This window comes from Larus michahellis, chromosome 2 (assembly GCF_964199755.1).
Source record: "Larus michahellis chromosome 2, bLarMic1.1, whole genome shotgun sequence".
Lineage (NCBI taxonomy): Eukaryota > Metazoa > Chordata > Aves > Charadriiformes > Laridae > Larus > Larus michahellis.
The window spans coordinates 73,028,371-73,050,556 of NC_133897.1; the positions used below are offsets into that span (position 1 = coordinate 73,028,371).

Sequence of the window (22,186 nt, forward strand, 5' to 3'; positions counted from 1 at the left end):
CAGTTCTCATGAACACAACCCTTCGAGAAGGGCAATTGTACTGAAAATACTCAAACTTATATAATGAACTGATCAAAGCAATAGGAGTTTGGAATACCACATGCAAATAACTACATTGGCATTCCTCTAATTTGGAAGTGGCCAAATAATTCCAACCATTGTATAAGCACGTATAAAACTCCTGAATCTGACCTGTAGAGTGCTGTTATCCATAAAACTGTTACCCATAAAATTTTTCATTCTTGCTAGGCTACACAGCCACAAGGCCTTCAAATGCAGGCTTAACTAGAAAGTGCCAGTAATATGTTAAATAATTGTAGCAGTCCAAGGAAAAGAAACCCCTCATCTCTACTTAGATAACACTATTTTGCCCTTGAAGACACTACGAGAAAGAAAAAACAGAGAGGGAGAGAAATTCAAGGCCAGCTTTGCAGCCCAACCTTCGGTTCCAGCAGAGCAAAAAGATGTTCAGTACATCACAGGGATGGGTGCAAACACTGCAGTGAAGATACCACCCCCCAAAAGACATAATTGCAAGTACACGTTATCGCTGCTAGGAACTCACAACATTCACTACGCTCTTCTTCGGGGAATTCTGGATTATCCTTTAGCATGAAGATTTTTCAGAAAGTGCCGTATTGCTCACAGGTCCTCACTGGTTTTCCTCTTTCAAATAAAGTACGATAGAGCTGTAAAAAAAAGGCAAAACAAAGTAAGAAAGCAAGGCAAGGACTAAAAAGAGGAAAATCCATAGACATGTTTAGCAAATGAACAATTGATTCCTACACCTCCTTGAAGCAAATGCATTTTTAATAAGCTCCCAGGATGGAGATTCCAGTAGAAAGTGTACGTCAAACGCTGATCTAGGATAAGAAGAGTCATTTGCTCTGTACTTCTTATCACCAATAATTAAAACCCAGTTCAGAGTTGCTGAGGCAGATACATAATTAAAATAGTTCTTGGATACTTCTGTTGCCATAACAAGAGGAAGAAAAAACTTCTTGAGGTTGCTCTTTTGAAAAGCAAATGCAAACAAAGCCCACGGTGTGCAGAGAGATCCATACAAGAAGATTTTTGTTCTCAATGAATTCCTCTAAGGGGATGCAAACACCTATCTATTTCTGTGGTTATTTGTAATATTGCAACAAAGGAGTACTGAAACCAAACACACACACACACTTGCTATTTCTCAGTAGGAAGTATTTTTCACATCTGAGATTTTTTAATATCATGCGGTTCTTTTATACTTATTTTTTGACAGAATTTCTTTGTGGACCGACTCTTTAATTTTTTTGACCTACTGTACAAGGTATCAAATTATCCTCAGCCTTTTTACTGGGGTCTGGGAAAAATGCCATGCTTCATTTTTATGTGAGCCCCACACAGAATACTTGAAATAGAGTGCACATTTCCACACGGCCCCTGTTGAACACTCTTTCCTTCAGCCAGGTTCCCATGGTCTACTTGTGGTTCCTAAATTCGTAGTTTCACTTTGTGTCACAAATCTTTCCTATCTCCTTGATGTTAAGGCTCCTCAAACATTTCACATGTAATTTCAGGATTTGTACATACGTATCCCATACTATCAGTACTACGCTGGAGTCCATGTCCCCAGACCGAAAACATGTGTAGGACAAAAGCCTACAACTGAGACAGTGCAAGCTATCTTTACTTTCAGTGGAGGAAACCAGGCAATCTAGAAGATGATTAATTCGACCTATCGTAAGCATCTGCTTTAGGACAGAATGAATCACTTTCTAGAAAGGTCTGCTTCTCTCCCTCCATAAAGTGAGTCTAGACACTGAGCTCAGATTAGATGGCTGCAGACGCATGCAGATGAACCTCACCTTATGTGAAGGCAGGAAACAAGTCAGACAGATGGACAAGAGCAGTTCACGGGTGAACAGCAGAGGGAAGGCCACGCGATCATAACTATTCAAAAAAGTTTACAGGCCTGAGACAGTCTGTTTTAGTTGTACATACACAGCAATAACAACAAAACCTTCCAAAACCCAAACCAGTATTTGCCCAGCTGATCCAGCTTTGGTTTAAGACTACTTCTGGATTTACTGGCTGAGGCTAAGCCCTCACAGAACAGTGTCCGCCAACCAGCATGCTAACTATGCAGTTATCTTGCTATCGGTCTGGAATTTCTCTTGCAGACCCCCTGGCAGCGCGTGGACACAGGAACAAGTCGCAAGCAGCATCTGCGAGATACAGTGCAGTGATGCTCTGTGGCAGGTTTCCTTCTCCATGCACTCTTATATCACAAGAAAGATGACATGAAGTGAGGTAGCCTAGCCCTCAGGGAAAAAAAGGGGCGAGGGACCTTGTATTTACTGTAGGGTGCACCACGCACACAGCCAGTTATTATGGAGCAGATGATGTGCTGTAAATTCACAAGCTAGTTTAATCCGCTACAACTTGCTCACTTGACCTTACCCGTAGGCACTTCTTTCTGCGAGGGGCAAAGCACGTCTGCCTGCAACTGTTTCCAGACATTTTTATGCTTAAAATTTAAAGAGAGTGTGGAACAAACTTCAGGATGCACAGGGAGACACACTGCTTCCTGAAGCACAAACCTCGCCTGAAGAACAGAGCGCTTGTTCCCTAATTGGGACGATCTTTTTACTGTGCAGATCTGACTGGCTGTGATGACACGCTCTTCTTGAAACACGCAAAAGAGTCGTAACTTGGGACCAACAAGGAAGGCCAGTTCGCAGTATAAGTAGGTTTTAACCAGGCTTTGCATCTGAAGTTTCAACATGATCAATGAATCATTATATACACGGTTACTGATCACATCTCGGCTATAAAAGGGAAGCGTTACGCAAGGAAGCTGTTTCTCATGGTCCCACAGCATTATGGTTATTCAAATATCGCAGCATAGCCCTGCCTTTCAGTGCTGAAAAGGACATTGAGTTGACAGATTAGAAGTGTAATTGAGAGATGAACAGACCTCAAATCAAAGAACATGGAAGTACTTCTTGGGAGTATTTAGCTACTAAAATTGGACCCCAGGGCAATCAACAAATAAGAACCATAGTACAAGCAAGCAACTGCAAATTGGCAAAACTGAAAACCAGTCAGCCCTGTGCAATACCCTGTATTTATTCCAAGAAAAGGTCATGCTCTCCATCTTGCCTTGAAGAGCAGGCAGTGAGAGATCACAGTTTTTCTAGTCCTTTCCTGCAGGTTTTTAATTGCCGTTCCTTGCTCTCTTGCATCACGTAATTTGGTTTTCCTAATTCACAAATCAGCATAAGCTAATAAAACTGTTTAAGAGACAGCAGCATTGTTTCCAAGTTGTTTCGTTGTTCACTATTATCCCACAACTAATCCTTCAGCTCAAATAAAACCGTAATTCATTTCCTCCTTTATTCTCCCTATGCATGAAAATAGTTTTAAGACAGGTTCAATCCTGCCCCACCGCAAATGGGAAAGGCGAGGTTGCATCTACCTGGAGCGTGTGCGATTTCAATTACCTAATGTGCATATCATCTATCATGTCAGGAAAAAACTTCTAAATGATTTTCAACAGGTTTAGCTGATTTTAAACGCACAGGAAAGATTCTAATGGAAATTAAGAAGAAAAAACAAACCCCACAAACCAACCAAGAATTAACTATCTTTTAGATTTCAAGTTAATAAAAGCTTCTCTACACCAGCCAAGCCAAACTTTACCTATCTGAAAATCTCCTGACATTTTGTCTAGTGTACAAAGGCTGCTCCTGATGGGGCTGAGTCATCTTTACATTAATTGTTCTGCTAGTGTAAAAAAGACTTAAATCACAATTATGACTACTTTAAGGCTATGGTGAAGGAATATCACCTTAGCACAAAAGAGGTTTTGCTTGCATAAAACAGGAAGGCATCACTCTGATTTCTGTTTAGCATCCATTCCTCATCTGAAGCTTGATTCTCCACAGCTTTTGTCACATAAACAAGCACTTCCCATGGCGTTGCATGTGGTCCACAGTGAAATGCCCAACTTCACGAGGTGTTACACCCACTTTGTGCAGGGTGAATAACTGTATCTAGGTGTAAGGGAATAGCAAATCAAGTTGTCGGCACTTTGCACATCCTGCAGGTCCTAAACTAGAAAAACAGCATGCAGATCATGGGGCTCAGACAAAGAAGTAATCCACCCTGCCCTGCAATCTGTAGTAGGGCAAAGAAGATAGATGTTACCTCCCCCAGCTCTGCGGACACATCCATGGGCCCCCCCATCCCAGTGCATCTTTCCTGTGTGAATGGCATTTCCAGTGCAAGTGCTTACTCACCGGGAAAATGAAATGCTGCAGGATGGGAACTTCTGTCTGCAAACAGCAGACAGACAGGACCAGCATGTGGGGGTGCAGGGGTAAGGCTGCAGCTCACACCCTCCAGTGCAGGGGCCACTACTGAAGATGACCACTGATTCCGCACAACTAACATTAACTGTTACTCGCCTAGAAATCAGCGTCCCAAGATTTAATCTAAAAAAAGACATTATTCTTCATTATTTCATCCACAGCAGGTATTTTTCCCAGCTTAAGGCTCAGATAAACTGCCCCTGGTCTTAGTGTTAACCTACGTAAGCAGACTGAGAATGGGCTTTCTCAGCCCTACTCACTGGACATCAGTCCTTCAAAACCTGTTACCTGGAAAGCATGCAAGCAACTTTGTTCCCAGAGCGGTACCCACTGCTCTTGTTATCCATTCCCTCACCCTGACACCTCCAAACAGGCGATCAGAAAATAGATGAAGGTTCATCAACCACAGGGGTGGTTGTAAATACAAAAATATGCATGCCAGCTCAAACTTACACTCTCTGTTCACACGATACCTAGTGACAATACAAATACAACTCTGACTAGGACCTCTGAGACATCACCTTTACAAAAATAACAGCAATCACAACCACACACATTATTTGTACTTCAGTAATACCCAGTTTTTCCAAGAAGACCGGAGGTTAAACTGTGCTTATCCCTGTGCTTCACTTACTGTGCTTAGTTTCGAAGCTCTACAAGATTTTTCCCACCAAGAGAGTGCAGCGTAAGGTATTAAGAGAGTAAGCAAAGTGGTGGGCAGTTGGTGCAATGTACAACGCCATCAGGCAAAAAGAAAACTAACAGGAGCATGTCTAGGTTGTTTTGCCTAATAAGCAATAGTACAGAACTGGAAGATTAAAAATACCTTGCAAATACCTCCTATCAGATGTCAATGACCTCTTTTTTAGTACAAATCCATCATCCCATTAACATCAGCACCCCCTATTTGCCATGTTCTCATGGCTATCAAAGCAGGAACAGCAGGAGGGAAGAGGGGGGATTTCAACACTGATCTACTTTTCTCTTAGCGTGCCAGCTTTTTCATTCTCACACAGATGTTTTAAGCAAAAACAATTCTGTTGCCTGCATGTTTGTAACACAGTCATTCCTACAGGTCTTCTGAGTAGAAGATGATACTGGAAAAAGAATTCAAATGGTCCACAATAATTCAGGCTCAGAGCCAGTAATGTTGAACAGATAGAAGCAATAAAAATAACCACTCTGGATGCTTCTGTTACATGACATAAATATTTCTCTTTTTCTGTTGTGGAAGCTATTATGCAAAAAATGCAGCTCAGCCCTGAGTTGAGACAATGAGCCTCCTGCATATTTGAAGAACTACAGCACCCTTGTAACTTGTTACAGATGAGAACAAGCTCAAAGGGTAGGGCTTCTTTAAACGTACAGTCATCTCACAGACGATGGCCACAGCTCTCCTGCAAACAGATGGTGGTGAAGGGGGAATCCAAATGCTGTGAGTCCCTAGGGGTAGCAGCACCAAAACCAACGGCTGAGGTTCTGTTTATCTGCAATATTCTAACAAGCCAAAGATAAACCACCCAAAGGTACCTCTGGGGGTTCTAGCATGAAGAAATACCAGCAGAAAGGCGTCAGGAGCAATACCAGAGGATACCCACCGTACCGATTCCCTGGTGCCAGTAAGATTGGAGCTGGGGCCGTGGCTTTTGCCTCACTGGGCTCAGCCACAGGTTCCCGCAGCTCTTCGGCTGCCTACTTACACAAAGCTTTCAGGGAGCAGCTTCCCCATAGCCTCTACCCGTGCAGCAGGTCGGGTTGAGGAGGACCCGAGTAATACGAGCCACCACACATGCAGGCACAAGCGCAAACAATGCCACCACATGAGCCTCGCTTCCTTTAGGAAACCAGCCCAAAACCCACCCTTAACCTTCTCCCTGCTTCCAGCGCGGCCACGTCTTCTGCGCTGCTGATGCAACATGAAACACAGTGCTGGAAAACAAAGGCGCTATTGACTAACTTTTTTTGCAGGATTAAGATGACTATGCTAGCTTACAACAAAGATTTCAATGCTTTCAACACCGAGCGCTAAGTAACAGGAACACGGCTTGGCAATAAATCCAGAGATTACCTGTTGAAACATTAATGGCAAACACCTTTTGATGTGGGCTGCTTTATGTGGTGCAAAAGCCAGCACTGTAATTATGCATTTCCTTTCTATGAATCTAGTCTTTAAAAGTAAAGTATTACTTGGGGCGGGGGGCGGAATGTGTGCGCACGCATCTGTGTGTGTATGTGCATGTGCGTGCATGTGTGTGTGTGTGTGTTACAGGAAATACTCTACAGCTGAGCTTGTGATTTACCAGCGTAGCTGCACGTAGTAAATCTGCAACAGGGGACCTCAGCCATTTCATTCATCGTGCACCAAGCAGAGGGCTAAAACAATTGCCACACTAAAGACAAATGCCAGCGTGAGTCATACCAGCCGGAGTGCAAACATGTTTGCTGTTGGGTGAGTCAGAATATCACATCCTGAATTCACAAACCTTCCTATAAATAATAATTTCCGAAATTGTTGCATTTCTTCAACACAATGTAATTTTAAGTGTGATGCCAAATCTATAAAGGCTTTCCTGACTACAAAGAAAATGTTTTTCTCCTCTTCCCTTTTGTTCTTGGTTACTAATACCTGCTACTACCTAGTAGTAGGCTGTCTACAGTGACTGAAGTGGTAATTGGGTCGATTTGTACTTCGCAAAATACAAACGTGGCTCAAAACGTGTGGCAAATGAGAAATACCCCCAAAAAATAAAAAAAATAGGAGAGAACTAAATTCAAGCCATAAAACTTTTTGCTTACTGTATATGCTTTCTTTATCAGCACTTCTTTGATGCTCTAATTGTGACATGCTTTAGCACGTTCAGCATTCAGAGAAAAGGAATGTCAAGCTGGCATGGGACACAGACTAGCTGAGAAAAGGGGTGAGAAATGCCGCAGAAGTGGCGAGAGGCCGTGGCAGCATCCTGCACGCAGGCGGGGAGGGACCAGGCCTGCCACTGTGCACAATAGCAAAAGCACGCTCCCCACTTCAAGAAGTGCTGAAGCTCGGTACAGCACACAGAGATCACTCTTCTCCGGGAATAAGAACATACCTGGTAACAAAATTAAGGCACTGTAATAATCAGTAATCATTATCCACAACTGCCTGGAATTCAGGAAAGCATCTGAATCAGAAGTCATGCAAGTGCCTTTTGAAATAAGCAGAATTTAAGGATATGACCAAATTTATTCAAGAGAATGCTGATAAAGATGTGTGATGTCTCTGTGAGCAAGGAGAAAAAAAAAAAAGTATGACTGTGTGTAAGGTTGGGGTGTGTATTTTCAGTTCGGAATCCATTCTCATCTTACACGAGAGGGAATTCATGCACATACAGATCTCCTTACATCAAATCAAGACAGTCTTGCTTTCTCCTAATTGTTTTGTGGAATAACCAGTCAGAAGTTCATTTCTCTTGCCTTTCTCAGGCAAAATAAAGGGCCTTTTAGAAAAATTTTATTGCTAAAACAATGAAATTCTCCTGGGAACGACTTCGTTATGGAAATGAAGTGACAGCTTCTTTTATCTAGCCAAGCAGCAAGTCTGCATTTATAAAAGGCATTCTGTGCACAAAGTACAGTGAGTGGGAGGACATGAAAACGCTATTTTTAATCCAGATTTCAGCTTTCCTCCCCTACAGATCTCCTGGAATAATAACAGCAACAACAATAATGATAATTAATAATGCCAAAAAAGTATCATCTGGAAGGTGAGTGGCATGCGAGAAAGCAAATTGTAGTTAAGGACTTGTAAGATTCAGGGACAAGTGTAAGGTTCTTTTAGATAAACTGGCATTGCACCATTAATTTCACAGGATTTGAGATTTGTCCCCTGAATTTTATACTGTAATTTTTTTTAAAAAGGCAGTAAGTTATGTGCAACATATGCTGCATCTCTACCATTTGTTTTCTTGCAGCGATTGATATTTTCAGAAACACCACTAAACAAGAACTTAAATGTGGAGTTGATGCTGTCACTATGTTTGGGTACATGACCATGGCAGCTTTTAGACCTGGGGAAGAAAGCAAACCTTGAGAAAATCCAGGGCCAAGCGTGATTTTCAAATGCAATGAGAACAAGGGTAGGATGCAGACTTTAGCCCAAAGCTTAAAAAAAGACACTGGGAAGATCCTTCTCTGCTTTGCTGACCTTTGGACATGTTCCTCAGGACACTGTCACAGAGCAAAGACGGTAAATTAATGCACACAGAGAAAGTGTGGGCCAAATCCTTCCTCCCTACCAGGAATACACCAGCTTCAATGAGCCTGGTGTGTAATTATCCGAGGGCAGAAGTTAGCCCTGATTATCGAAAGATTGTCATTCAGTTGTGCTATCATCTACCAGTGGTAATTAGGACAAGCCTTCACATTTCACACCTAATAAAAATTAACGAGAACGAGCAGGCAGTAACAAAACGCATGGGAGGCACACGCATGCCGAGGTGCAACGTGAAACCTGCTGGTGCGATCGCACTTGGAGTAACCCCACCACTGGAAAGCCCCCATTTCACGCCAATTTAGAGCAAGCTGTAGAAATCACATACGCTGTCTCCCTCTCTCTCTCTTACACCCGGCAGCTCTAACACAGAAACACGTCGGAGTCTGGCACTGACTCATGTTTCAAACTCAGGAGCATCCCAACACGCACCCCACACACACCCACCCCCTGCACACTCCCTTACTGGTGCTGCTGCCACGGGGTACCAACCCTGTCAACGTTGATTCCCCTCCAGGTTTTTTTTAAGTCCACCTTGTTGGCAACGCAAAACCTTCATCAGCAGTAGCATGAAACGTGCAGGAACTAGCACCCCGGGCGTGCTACTCCCCCAGTGAAAAACCAGCCATGTACCTACTCAGGTATGATCTGTTTCCAAAAGCTATCATTTAAGGACCTTTCAGAGCACGCCTGGAGGCACTTCCACTCTCTCACCCTCGTATAAGACGATTTTTCATGCCACTAACCTTTATTTGCCTTTTATACAGTAAAATTTAAGTCCATTAAAATATAGAGTTCCAATTTGATATTTTGATCACCTCCATCCGCTTCATGGGAAACGTACAGTGGTAACAGAGGGAAAAAAACCAGGTAGGACCGAATAAGTTAGCACCGTTTTCCTTTTTTGTCCATTGCTTGCTGCCAAACACACTTGCTGCTGGTCACTTGCCTAGCTCACTGCCAGTGAATATTCAGCTGGGCACGTGACCAATGTTTAACCCTCAATAAAATTAAATCACAGTAATACTTAGCACTCATTTAGGGTTTTACATATTACAAACACTGTAAAAAAAATATTAACTGCACACTCCATAACGCTCCTGCAAGGTAAGTTGAGTATTATTATTCATACCTTATGCAAAGGGCAATTTCACTGGAGAAGGGATAATTGACCTGCCCAAAGCTATGCAACACAAGTGCTTCTGTTTCCTGGTACTCTCCTTATTCCAACTGACCAGCTTCAGCCTTTCCTGAAAGTTAGAGAGTCCTGCCTTCATTTCTGCTTTTTTCTGCTGCTGAAGGAAAGGAGGGAGCAGGTCCCTGTACCTGGGGGTATGGGTTGCACATGGGTGGTGTGAGAGTGGTCACCGGTTGCATTGGCTTGTGGTGGGACTAGAATTGACTGGAGCCGCAGCACTCTTCCCTGCAGCAAGTGGAGGTTAGCTGCAGAGAAGAAACTGGTCTGCAAGAACATTACAAACCCTCTTCACAGAAGGCAACCAAGTTTTAGTCTCTAAGGATGCCTTCTAGTGCCACAGGGAGGACAGCAGAGGACTCAGCAATGTAGGTGTACAACCCACCTCTCCTCACACTCCCCTCCCTGCCCTTCCCCTCAACCGCAAAAAAAGGGTAAGACTGAACAAATAAAGGTTTTATCCAGGGTAAACATCAGCAGGGCAGGAGCAGTGGCCACTGCCTGCTCTTCCAGGCTGCAGCCAACCCTTCCAATTGTTGCACGGCAGAAAAGGCCACACTGGGCTTGGCTGCAGCCACCACTGCTGCTGGCTTGTCAGATGGACCTGAATTTAACCACCTCATTGAGGTGAAAACCCTCATGTCACAGGCTGGACAACAGAGTAATGTAGTCAGAGATCCAGTTACAACACCAGCTGTTCATCCTGCACCGCCGCCAATAGCCACAGTTGGGACGCAACCGTGCTTACTATGTCAGAAATCACAGTTTTTCTACCTGTAAAAGATCCGTACCTTAACGTGCAGTGACACAATTAAAGCAGAAACCTTACCTGCTAGCAGTGTGGATGCAATTATCACAGTTTAAAAAAAGGGCTTTTATTGGCAAAGCTCATCCTAGTTCAGAAACCAAGTAAGCCCTACCTTTGATCAAAGAAGTTAGACTGGAAAAGCACTTGAACATGTTCATCAGCTCCCAAACTAAGACAAGGCTTAAGTAGAGGGGTTTATCTCACCCAACCTCTCACTTTTAACCACGTTTGGTTGGGTCAGGGCCAACTTCGTGTAACCAGATCCTCAGCCCTAGCTGCAGGTTTTGATTGCCCTGAAGCGCTAGCTCAAGCCAAAGCCTCTTTAGCTATCCCACCTAAGAGCGCCGTCACCTCTGCAGATCAGCAGATGAGCGCCACAGTTTAAGTGGATTAGCTGTGCTGAACAACTCTGCTACATCCAGTTCTCATTGTCGGCAGCACTCGAGCTTCAATCGGCAATGATCTTATATTCAGCTACTCCGGGAGGTTTTGCTGCAGAGGACAGAGCTGGGCTAAGGACAAACCTGAGCTATCCCCAGGCTCTGGGAGAAAGACTGCTTTTGCATCTTGGGTTTGGTGGGCAACCCAAGGGTCTCAGTGAGCCAGAAGTGTCCATGAAGATTGCCCTCTCCTGCACCCTCTCTGGCACCAGGTTGGGGTTGGCCTTCCACTACAGCTTGTGACTAGGATAAAAAATATCAGCCTGACATGCCACACACCACCTTGTCATAGAATTGCCTAGGTTGGAAGGGACCTTTCAGATCACCTAGTCCAACCATCAACCTAACTCTGACAAAAACCATCACTAAACCACATCTCTAAGCACTATGTCTACCCGTCTTTTAAATACCTCCAGGGGTGGTGCCTCAACCACTTCCCTGGGCAGCCTGTTCCAATGCTTAGTAACCTTTCCAGTGTAAAAATTTTTCCTAATGTCCAGTCTAAACCTCCCCTGGCGCAACTTGAGGCCGCTTCTTCTTGTCCTATGGCCTGTTACTTGGGAGAAGAGACCGACCCCCACCTCTCAACAACCTCCTTTCAGGCAGTTGTTAAGAGTGATAAGGTCACCCCTCAGTCTCCTTTTCTCCAGGCTAAACAACCCCAGACCCCTCAGCTGTTCCTCATAAGACTTGTTCTCCAGACCCCTCACCCGCCTCATTGCCCTTCTCTGGACCTGCTCCAGCACCTCATGACCTCTTAAGCAAAATCATCAGCACACAGCAAATCAGCGCTTAAACCGACACAGTAACAGGATGCTCTCCTGATCCCACCTACCCCAGCCACCTATCTTAGTCTGGGAGAACAGCCTCTGACGTGTCTTAGCAGCTACAAAACTCAGTTCCAGCAAACTTGTCTCAGAAAGCAATGAATCGCAATTCCCCAGGTACACCACATCCCTCTCTCAGCCACTCCTCCCAAAGGCAGCAGGCAGAAGTGCCACAGAACATAACATAATCAGTGTGAAGTTGTAACAGTGTGGGAGAATGTGGCAATTCATGGAAAATGTCATCGACCAAAAGGCAATTAGCAGCGAGTCTAAATGCAGAAGCAGAAGGGAGTGGTTTCCTAACAAAACAAGCCTTGTTAAAAAAAAAAATTAAAAAAAACCCCAAACCTAAAACTTGCTTTCCTCAAAAAAGCAGCATTCTCAGGAGACTGAAAGCATGTGAAAAAAAAATACCTCTGTGAAGCTTTCTGTAAAGATTATTCTTTACAGACAGATTTGGCAGCCCTTTCTGCTCTGTCTCCTAATGCTATTGAGTGTAACTATGTTAAGTCAATAAGCAAAGCCACTCAAAGGTGGGGTTTTTTTGAGGTTTTCTAGGCCAAGAGAGGAAGCAGTGCGATAGGAAAGTTTTCAGAAGTGGGAGTTGTGCCTGCCTTGCTTCTAATTGTAGTGAAACTGTCAACCTCTGCGTTGTGTTTCAAGACTTTACACTTCAAAATCATTCCCTCTGTGCTTTGAATTGCTATACTTTTAAGCTAACTACTTCTAAAAGTGCTGTTTAAAAAATGACATCTTCAACCACATTTAATGTTGAGAATAAATCTAAATTTGCAAAGTCTCATTGGCTCCCTGCAAAAGCACAGATTTTTTTTTTTATTATACTTGACAACCAATCTCTTGGAAATTATTTGTGCAGAAATTTAGTTTAAATTACTTCATATCAAGACATTTAAGAGAAAAAAGTGTTTTCCTTTGTTATAAGCTAAAAATAATGATTTTATTTTTACCTTAGATTAAAAAAAAACCCCAACATCAAGCAGCAAACAACACTGAAACCAATTAGTAATCTTACAACCTAAAACTCTATCTACGTGCAGGCATGTATTAATCGTATTTTAGAATGAGCTCCAGACGCACGTGGCTACAGAGACTGAAGTAGGCTGACTTGCCTTCTCCCTCGTACACCGCTGAAAGAGAAAGCAGGCCCACATACTATGGTGAGAGTTACAGGCACTCACTGCCCTTGGAGAGACATTCTCTGCCTCTGATCACTAAACCTGGGGAATCACCCCATCAGTGCTGGAATGCCAAATTCATAGATAAGCCGATGTGCTAAATTTCTCTTTAGTGCCCAGACTCAATCTAGTAAGGAGACAGATATACCTGCCAAACTGCAGGGAGCTAAGGGAGCCCAGCGCTTTCCAAGTGCCATGCATACATTTGAATTTCAGAGTAATTAGGCGGTTACGCTCCTTTCATGCTGTCATGAAAGAAAGAATAGTTACGTTCTTTGGCTTCAATGACTTTAAAATACAGAGGATCATTTCAGGAGACTAAAGACGGTTAGGTTCAGTAAGGCGTGGATATATTTACACTTTGTTGCTCAATGTGGTAGAACCAATTCAGGGTAAATGTTTACTGCTAAATATTTGGGGAGATGAAGAACAGGCATGTAAGCATCTCAGCGCACACAGGCTCAGAGTCAGCTCAGCCAGGAGCTATCTTCTAGCTAGTGCGACAGTAACCAGCACAAGGAAGCCCCAAGACTGACTCTAGTTCCCAAGTAATACTTTGACCAAACAGAAAATTATACTGCACCTTGTGGGGCTGTACAACTTTGAAGTATTATCTCGAGGTCTGCCAAAGTTCGCGGTGTTCCAGATGCCAAGTTTCAATTTAAACTAATCTATTTTTCATATCCTTCTCCCGGACTCCTCTCATCTCTCTGGTTTAAAGGAGGACAGCACAGTACTTAACCCTGGGAAAAAAGGCTCCTGCCAGTGCTCACGAATGATTCCCCCTCGAAGCATTTGGAGATTGCATTAATCACCTTGCAAGGAAGTCCCACCCCACTCTTCGCTCACCCCACGACGGATGCTTGGCTGGGCCAAGCTGAGGTGCTACAGGCAAGCTCCCACATTGGCACTGGTTATTTCTGTGACTGGGAAGCAGGGAGATACGGCCTTCCCTCTGCACTCCTCTCATCACCGTTTCTCCATGCGTGGTTATGATTCCTCCCCACCTCACCCCAGTCCAACAAAAAAAAGCCTTAACTGGACAGGAACAACACTGGCAAAGTGCCTTCTACTCCAAACTCCAGCACCAGCTTGGGCAAGAAGTGAGGAAACACAGCCATGTCACATGGGAAACAGCTGAGCTATCGCAAACAACTGCCAGCAACCCTTTTGACTAATCAGAAAGTGTCCAACCCAATTCCAGTTTCCAAGTGGAAAGGCTGCCCTCCGCTCCCCCAGCAGAGCTGGATCACCTTCTCAAATATCCCTTGTCTGCCACAGCAGTCCAGCAAACATTAACGTCTAATCGTTCCCACAGTACACAAATCCCTTCCTGGCTTGGCGCAAGGCAAGTACAAATTTTTTGCTAATCTTGCATTTATTTTCATTCCCCTCCCAGCCCTTTCCACATCATGTGAATTATTCCTGTTTCCCAGCATCAAAGAGTTAATGGAAGAATGAACCACCCTAACATGTGCTTCACACAAGGAGAAGAGGACTGGCCAGCTACCAAAGCAGACTGTAAAAGCCTGCACCAAGCTCCACAGCAATAAATGTAAGAATTGAATGTGGACATAAATGTAAACCTAGACCACGTCTGCTGATAAAGCAAAGTCTTTGTACTTGCACAACTGCTGTTAACTGTACACAAAATACTTAAATTTCATGAATTCTCCTACATTCAAAAGCTGACCTGCAGTCTGCCCAAAGCAGCCAATGTGAACTGCACGCTCAGCAGAATTGCACATTAAAGACAGAGGGGAAACAGATTATGCTATAATACAAAATCAGACTGCTAGGAAAGTGAATCATTTGTGCAACTGTTAAATGCTCAGAGTATTTTGGGCACGCTTCACCACACCAGATTAAAAACACGTCTGTTGTGGTTCTCATCTGAAAGGCAGTGCTAGGTAACAGGTTCGTTGTTATTTGCCCCTTTCATCATAGGCACAAGCAAAACTGGTGCTTTCAGGACTCTGTCATACTCCACTATTAAACTTTTCTTTTGAATTAATTGAGGCTACTCTTCTACTTGAAGACTTTTACATGCCCGTAATTGCACTAATAGCTTGGAGTTGATGTATGCACATCATTTCTTCCCAAAATCTCTCGGGAAACTTCAGCTGTAGATCTTGGCCATCAGCCTTCACGCTTCTTCTCAGAAGATAACTGAATTCTGATACAGCACTCTAATTTTAACTTTTTTCTTGGCAAGATACTCCCTCCTTACATGTATACATGTCAGACATGGACTGCGTTTTAGCAGAGTTCCCTTGGTTAATTATTACCAAATCATTTGAAGGTTTCTCTATCGCAAATCAGCTATAAGCAGCTAGAACCTACCTAACAGGACTCCATCTCTAGACAGTTTCATTTTGAATGGCATTAATGACCTTGGGCCAGCTTATTTCCATATTGGTTCATGCTCTGTTCTGCTGTGACCTCCCCTGAGAAAGACAATTCAGGAACCCACTTGTCCCAAACCTACTTGTCTCCTATTTTAGATTCTTTCCAATTTCAAGTCTACCATAACTGACATATAGGCATGAAATCCACCTTCTGATCTGACCAGTGAACCTTTCTACAGTCTGTATTGTCGTTATTATTTACATGACCATTATTAACAATGGCAAAATATTTTAATTTACACTGCTAGCAAATTCAATTTTCACATCTATAATCAACAGAATTATGCATACAAATAGGCATTTACTCTTACATGCTAGGCTAAGAGACACAAAAAGAGGAAGTGTATTTCATAGTTGTCCCCATGGCATCTACATCTAATAGTGCAACCTCAAGTTAAGTAGAAGTCTGTGGTAACCTAGTCTATTTTCAGTTACCCAGTACTTTCCTAGTTCATGACTAGAGTAATTTTAAAAAAAAAGAAGATAAAAGCTTATGATAAAAATTCATACCCAGATTTCAAAGACCTAACTGTGTTGGAAGGTGCACAGTAGATCACGCTCAGGGTACTTCATGCATAAGTATCAATCAAGAATTTTGGGTGCTTCCGCTCAGGGGTGCTTAAATTTGTGATTCATGTGGAGCGCCATCTCTAACATAAAAAAAAAAAAAAAAAAAAGACTCTTTGCAACAAAATTGTAAAAATTGGAGTTGGATCTTTGGGTTCAGAAGTGCGGTGATTTTGCACAGGAACTGCACACACCCCATCTACTGGCTTTTCTGAAGACTGAGAATTGTAAGAGCAGCATACGAGTTTACCTTGCATTGAAGTTATTTTCTGAGCAGTGCCTGTGAGCTTAGTGCTTGATAAAGATACAGGAGACAACCACCTATCCCAGGTGAGTCACAAAGCAATCCAGAGCTAACAAAACCCTTCAGAGCCTGCAACGGTACAAATGCAGGTCATAGGCGAAAAAAAAGTCACCCAAATCATCACAGCATCTTGCATGTTACAACAGAAACATTAACAGAAGAGTCAAAGGAGAAAATATTCCAGCTGACAAAGGACTCGGTTGCGCTGTGCGCCTGCTGTGGGGCCTGCCTTGCAGCCCTTAGAGCAGACGTAGGGGCAATGTCCAGCAGAACAGATAAAGGCAGCAGACGCACCCACAGCACAGACTTAGGTCAGCGTTGCTTTTGTGCCACCACTACAGCGCTCGGGGAGCAGGGACACTGTAATTTTCAATTCCAGAAGGTTGCATGCCACTTCATTAGAAGAGTTCACAACCGACTTCAGTCACCCAGTCAAAAAGGGAACTCGAGTTATGCTGTGGCAATCTGGATATTTGATCATGGCAAATCAAAGAATCTGCTCAGCTCTTCTGAAAGCTACCCAAAGCCACTGCAATCTCACACTCCTCTAGTAGTCTGCAGTGCTTTAATGGCAGATGGCAAAAGTACTGAGATTAAATCCACTGCTAACAGCAGCTGGGAACACTGATAGCTGTGCCATTGGGAGTGACAAATTGTGGCACTTTTTTTCCCAACAAATTAGTAAAGTTAATATACCCACATTGCGATGCCAAGGATATCAGCCAGAGTTTGCCTGTTCATTTCTTACTCTGTATTTGCAGACAGGGGCTCACAGAAGTGGCCAGCAACAACCACGATGTCAATCAGGAGACTAAATACATTGAAATCTGTCAATACACTCTTTATCTTAATGTGAAACTTTGATAGGCAGGTAGGTTGTTACAGACAGTTGTACTGAAATACTTGGCGGTCCATGATGCGGATTAGGGGGAGTCTCAAAATCTTTTCACTTGTGACCTACCCTAGATTTCAAATGAGTTTCTTTAGAAAGCACTTGGTATTAATACGCCAGTGCTTTGTCACACAGATGCATAATAGATATGATTTCTAGCAAAAGCTGAAATCACAGAAATTTTATTTGCATATAGGGTCAGAGCTGTTTTGAAAACAGACTTTTCAGCTATCTATGATGTTTGGAGGAACTCACTGTTGCAGAAAGAAAACAATACTTTTCCTTCGTTTCCTACTGTCCTCACCAAGGACCAAAGTCTGCTCTCGCATCCAGTGCAACTTCAGCAGAGTGGCCTGGGGGGAGACTGATGTAGTGCATTAAATGTCCAATTTTCAAATAACAGATCGAATTTCTTTTTAAAATACTGTCTTTACTCAAAGCATTTAAAACCAACTGTTAGATAAGAGGCTACTGTTGCTGTTGACCTCTTGTTTCCATTTTCTGTGCCAAAGTTGTGAAGGTAGGTGTAGCACAGTTTTAAGCTGTACACCAACCAAGGAGAGCATGCCGATGTGAAACTGGTATTTGTGTTTTGTCAGTACCAGCAAAGGTGTGTCTGCACAAAGCTGTGATAACTGTCAGCACCTCCAAGCAATTTAGATCTTCGCTTCTGTGTGCGCCAGGCAATCTTAAGAGCTGCAGATCTCTCACTTCTAAGCGCTAATATCTCAGTAACTTCAGCTGTATAAAATCCCCAAATTAAAATAGCATAATCATCAATTTCTAGGAATACACCTCAATTTGGATGACACACTATTTCAGTGCTCAGTTTCTTCTGGACACAAAGGCATCCTAGAGGTCTTAAAATTCAGCCCTTCTTCAGCTCCAACTGGAGCTGGACCAAGCGTCCAGCGCTGGCACCAGACCCACTGCAGTGCCAGAGCATTTTAGAAACTAATCCAATAGCTGGGGAGGTGTTTTCAGGAACCCTTTGCAGAAGGCATCTCTGCCAACAAGGTTCAACGAGCTTTCTGATGGTGACTTGAGAAGACATATTGAATGTCAACTGGTATGTTCACCTTCTTTAAACACTGAACTTCCTTTCAAATAACATCTAATAGGGCAGATTACTTGTTTAATACTAACGGAAACTGATCAAAAGACCTTAGATTATTTGTCTGGCTTACCTTAAAACCTTTTCCCGCTTTACTCTCCACGCAAAATATATCAAAAGAGTATTCCTATCAATGGAGAGCCTATAAACTAAGCATTTAAGGTGATGGGGAAAACTACATTTAAAACTGGGTGGTCCATAAAAATGCCAGAAACCCCCCAGACCAACTTAAGGACCAGCTCCACAGATTTTCACAAGAGCTGCTCTGGAAAATTAAACTTAGGGAACCATGCTATATAAGGACATTTGAAAATGCTAGTCCTTATCTACAAAAGGCAGTTGCTTCTCAGTTGCCATCATGGTTCACTTGGCTAGGGACAAAAGCGGCTGGGAAACTAGTGTAAAAAAGGAGCAAGTAAATACTGGCATTTTAAGCACTGTCTCTAAGCAAAGTTAAACAGCAATGGTCAAATGACAACCAGTCAGCTCCTTCTCCATGCCTATTTTAAGGGACAATGGCTGGGAACCACCTGGATCAAGGCTATCAATCCATTTAAATGCAGAAATGCTTTCATGACTTCAAGGCAGAACAAATATTTCTTTTTGTCTGCACACTTTTTAGAAAACATGAACAGTAACTACAGAGCAGAACATAGATGCCTATTAACAAAGCCAACAACAATTACTGCTATGTCTAAGAATCAACAAAAAAAACACATACCAGTGTATTCCAAAGGCATTCGCTCACAAAGCAAACTCACTGCACGCAAGCCCAAGCACAGAAACCCGATAGTATCTCATGATTTATGTTCTCTCAGCAGGTTGTACTGGGTCCTCCAGATTCCGGGCTTGCCTTTGAAAGCAATTAAGTTTCTAGCACTTCTGGGAGCGACAAAAGCTCTCACTATGAGAACCTGCATGCAGCACTCTCGCTGAGTCTGCAGCCTGGCAGACTGAAAAAAACGGCACTGAGAGAGGTGTGAACTTCTCCCACTTAACTCATCTGGGAGCATTAGTACACGAAGGCTCATCTCTAAACTTTGAAGCTATTTCCAAATTATGTCTTTGTCCAGCACCCAAGCAGCCAGCTGCCACTGTGAGTTGGAGAGCATTTGTAAAGCCCCCTCTCAGCCTGGAAAGAAAAATCCCTTTCCTCACCAGCCCACACGCACAGAACTCTGCAAGTTCAGCTAGTGCGAACTATTCTAATTACTCAGCAAGATGGAGTACCCTTACTCACATTACAGCATGTCCTGAAACCGTGACGAAACCTGCGTCCTGCTGTGCTACGCACTGTACAAACACACATTAGGAGACAGCTCCATGGAGTTTACAACTTGCACAGAGTAAGCTGTACCTAAGGGAAGGCAAGGGCAGGAAGCGCAAGTACAGAAGTGAGCAACAGGCATTTCACACAACTAGTGTGTGAATGCTGCTTCTGAATTATTATAGTCTGATCAAAAAATAGATCTGTGATATGCCCCTGGCTGGACAGAACAAAGTCAAACTACTAAACACCCTGGCCCTGGCAACAAAAGCCCCAATGCTGCTCAAACATCAGACTGCCTGGACAAAGCACAATATCTTTATCTCCTCAAGGAAAAAAAAGAAAAAAAAAGAAAAAAAAAGACAAAACCATTTCCCATCATAGTGCTTATTCTAGCTGTACTACAGACAGAAACGACCTCGTGAGGCCAAGGCAAGAGTGGCGAGATGGGCTGACAAACAAGGCAGCTGGGTGCACGGAAGGGTGTATGCCAGCGGTATGCCAACGGGCGCCGCAGGAGCTGCCCAGACACCAGATCTTAGCCCCGAGTAAACGCAGAAGGGCAGCTCCTACCAGGCAGGGTGGTGAGCCACCTCTTGTTTACCGCAAGGCACCCTGTCCTAAGAGCGCACACAAGGGCAGTTACTGAAGGGTGGCTCTTACACCAGGAGTTCACATGTCGTTTACTCTATGGCAAACAAATTTGCCAAGACCAACGTTTTCTCACATGTCAACTTACGTCTGTGCCCGTGTGTTTGCTTCTCAGAGTTGCTGAATCCTCATAACTCCGAATGAAATCAGCTGGAGTGATGCATACTCAGCATCCCAGGAAGTTACCAACAGGTGTTCTGATAATTTTATTTTTTACTTAGCAGTGGATAATTTTATTTTTTACTTATCAGAGTACCTGTTTCCTCTGTTATATAGTAAGACACCCAACTCCTTCAACATTGTGCAAGTAAAAGACACAGATCATTTCAAATAGTGTCATTTTCAAAATGATTTAAGCCTAGTTATGAGAGTTAACTCAGCTCAATTTCTTTGCTGACATCTGTGGTTTCATAGTCGTGTTTTTTTGTATCTCTCGCTCACCTGTTGCTATGCAAGGACTTACAAATGCATGGAAATGATTTATCAGGGAGACCTGTAAAAATGATTAGACATCATTTTCTATCAGATTTAGAAGACAGTAAGTTAGAAAAAGCATTTCCCCTCTTAACTCCTTCGGTTAAAGTTGCAGTCATTTTTAACAACCAGAGGTAAGCACTTCTGGACACAGAAACATGTTTAAAGAAGCGTGCTGGCAGAAGTGTAAGATGCTTTAGTGTCCTTTAAGCCCTCTTTAAAGTGCCTAACATCTTTCTACTGAAAGTACTGAGCAACTGTGGATTTGGTCACGAACAGTTCATTACACATACAAACATATACAGACATGTCAAAAATGTTAAGAACTTAAAGACTAAAGGCCAGAAATATGGCCAATTGTGCAACGTTTCATCTCCTTTCTTAATTTTATGATCACTCACGAGGTTTTTTTTCCACAGGAAATGGTGCCATTCATGGTATAGTAGAGCTGGTGTTACTGAGTAAGCAACACTCAGCAGTTTGCTTCATTCTCACTATTAAAAATGGTCCTAAACCCCATGCTTTAAAGACAGAACAAGCTACTTCCTTATAGGTTATTTTCTGGCTGTCACCACATTACCTAACTGCCTGAGATACTAAAATTAGCGCGTGTTCGCAACAACGCTGTGAGAAGGTTTTTTCCCCATTGCACAGACAGAACTGACACTCGGAGATACTGAGGTTGCGGACAAAGGTCCCTTCCAAACCCAGCTATGCTGCTTGATGAGGTTTTCCTCCCACACACGTGCTCAGCACCAGCTGCCCCTCTTCCTGTGATGACTGTCTCCCTTCTGAAGTGCTAGCAGTCTGGTGTAAAAGCATTTTGTAATCCGTTATGGTGAAAATAAACTGGAGTGGCTACAAACTACTCTTTATGCTCTTTTATGCTAACCCAGTTTTGCCTCCAAGCAGCTGGGGAGCACTCCCTCCACCCCAGAGCAGACCGAAGAGTGTCATTTGCAAGGGGAGGTGCAGTGAGCACATGGAAGCTTGCGCTGACGCAGGCAGACCCAGAAGAGGACATCTGCACGCAGCTACAGGTCAAAAACATTACCAGCACTGAAACTTTTAAATGCAAACAAACAGACCTCTTCTCTTGGAGGCACTGAGGTAACTGCAAGCTGCAACAGAGGACTGGACCTCACGTGAACCAACACTGCAGGGTTAAGACACACAATTTGCATTCACAGATTCCTGCTGACAGCACAGGGACAGCAAGCCTAAGGAGTATGAACAGATGGAAAGAGATGCATTCACACGAGGTACTACTGCCAGCAAGGCACTTGTTGCATCCTCTTGTCGGAGATCGTTTCTCCACCACTGAGCTGTTTGAACAAACTGCATGAATGCTCCTCATCCACTTCAGTGTGAAGTTAGACACTTTAAACAGACTTAGCAGCAGTTTAAGCTGAACTGTGTGGTTTCACACCAGGGTTTTT

At 43.3% G+C, this 22,186-nt stretch overlaps 1 protein-coding gene across 13 annotated transcripts in view; it reads right to left on the minus strand.

The window, feature by feature from the left end:
- The window catches only part of ATXN1 (ataxin 1), a 371,277-nt gene that overhangs the window by 88,072 nt on the left and 261,019 nt on the right, over positions 1-22,186 (minus strand). For 12 of the 13 annotated variants that reach the window (XM_074575863.1, XM_074575870.1, XM_074575875.1 and 9 more), the window contains one exon: positions 566-689. The gene's annotated coding sequence lies outside the window, so the exon portion shown is untranslated. Of the gene's footprint in view, positions 1-541; positions 690-22,186 lie in introns of all 13 variants that reach the window. The other variant, XM_074575874.1, reaches the window with a different exon arrangement.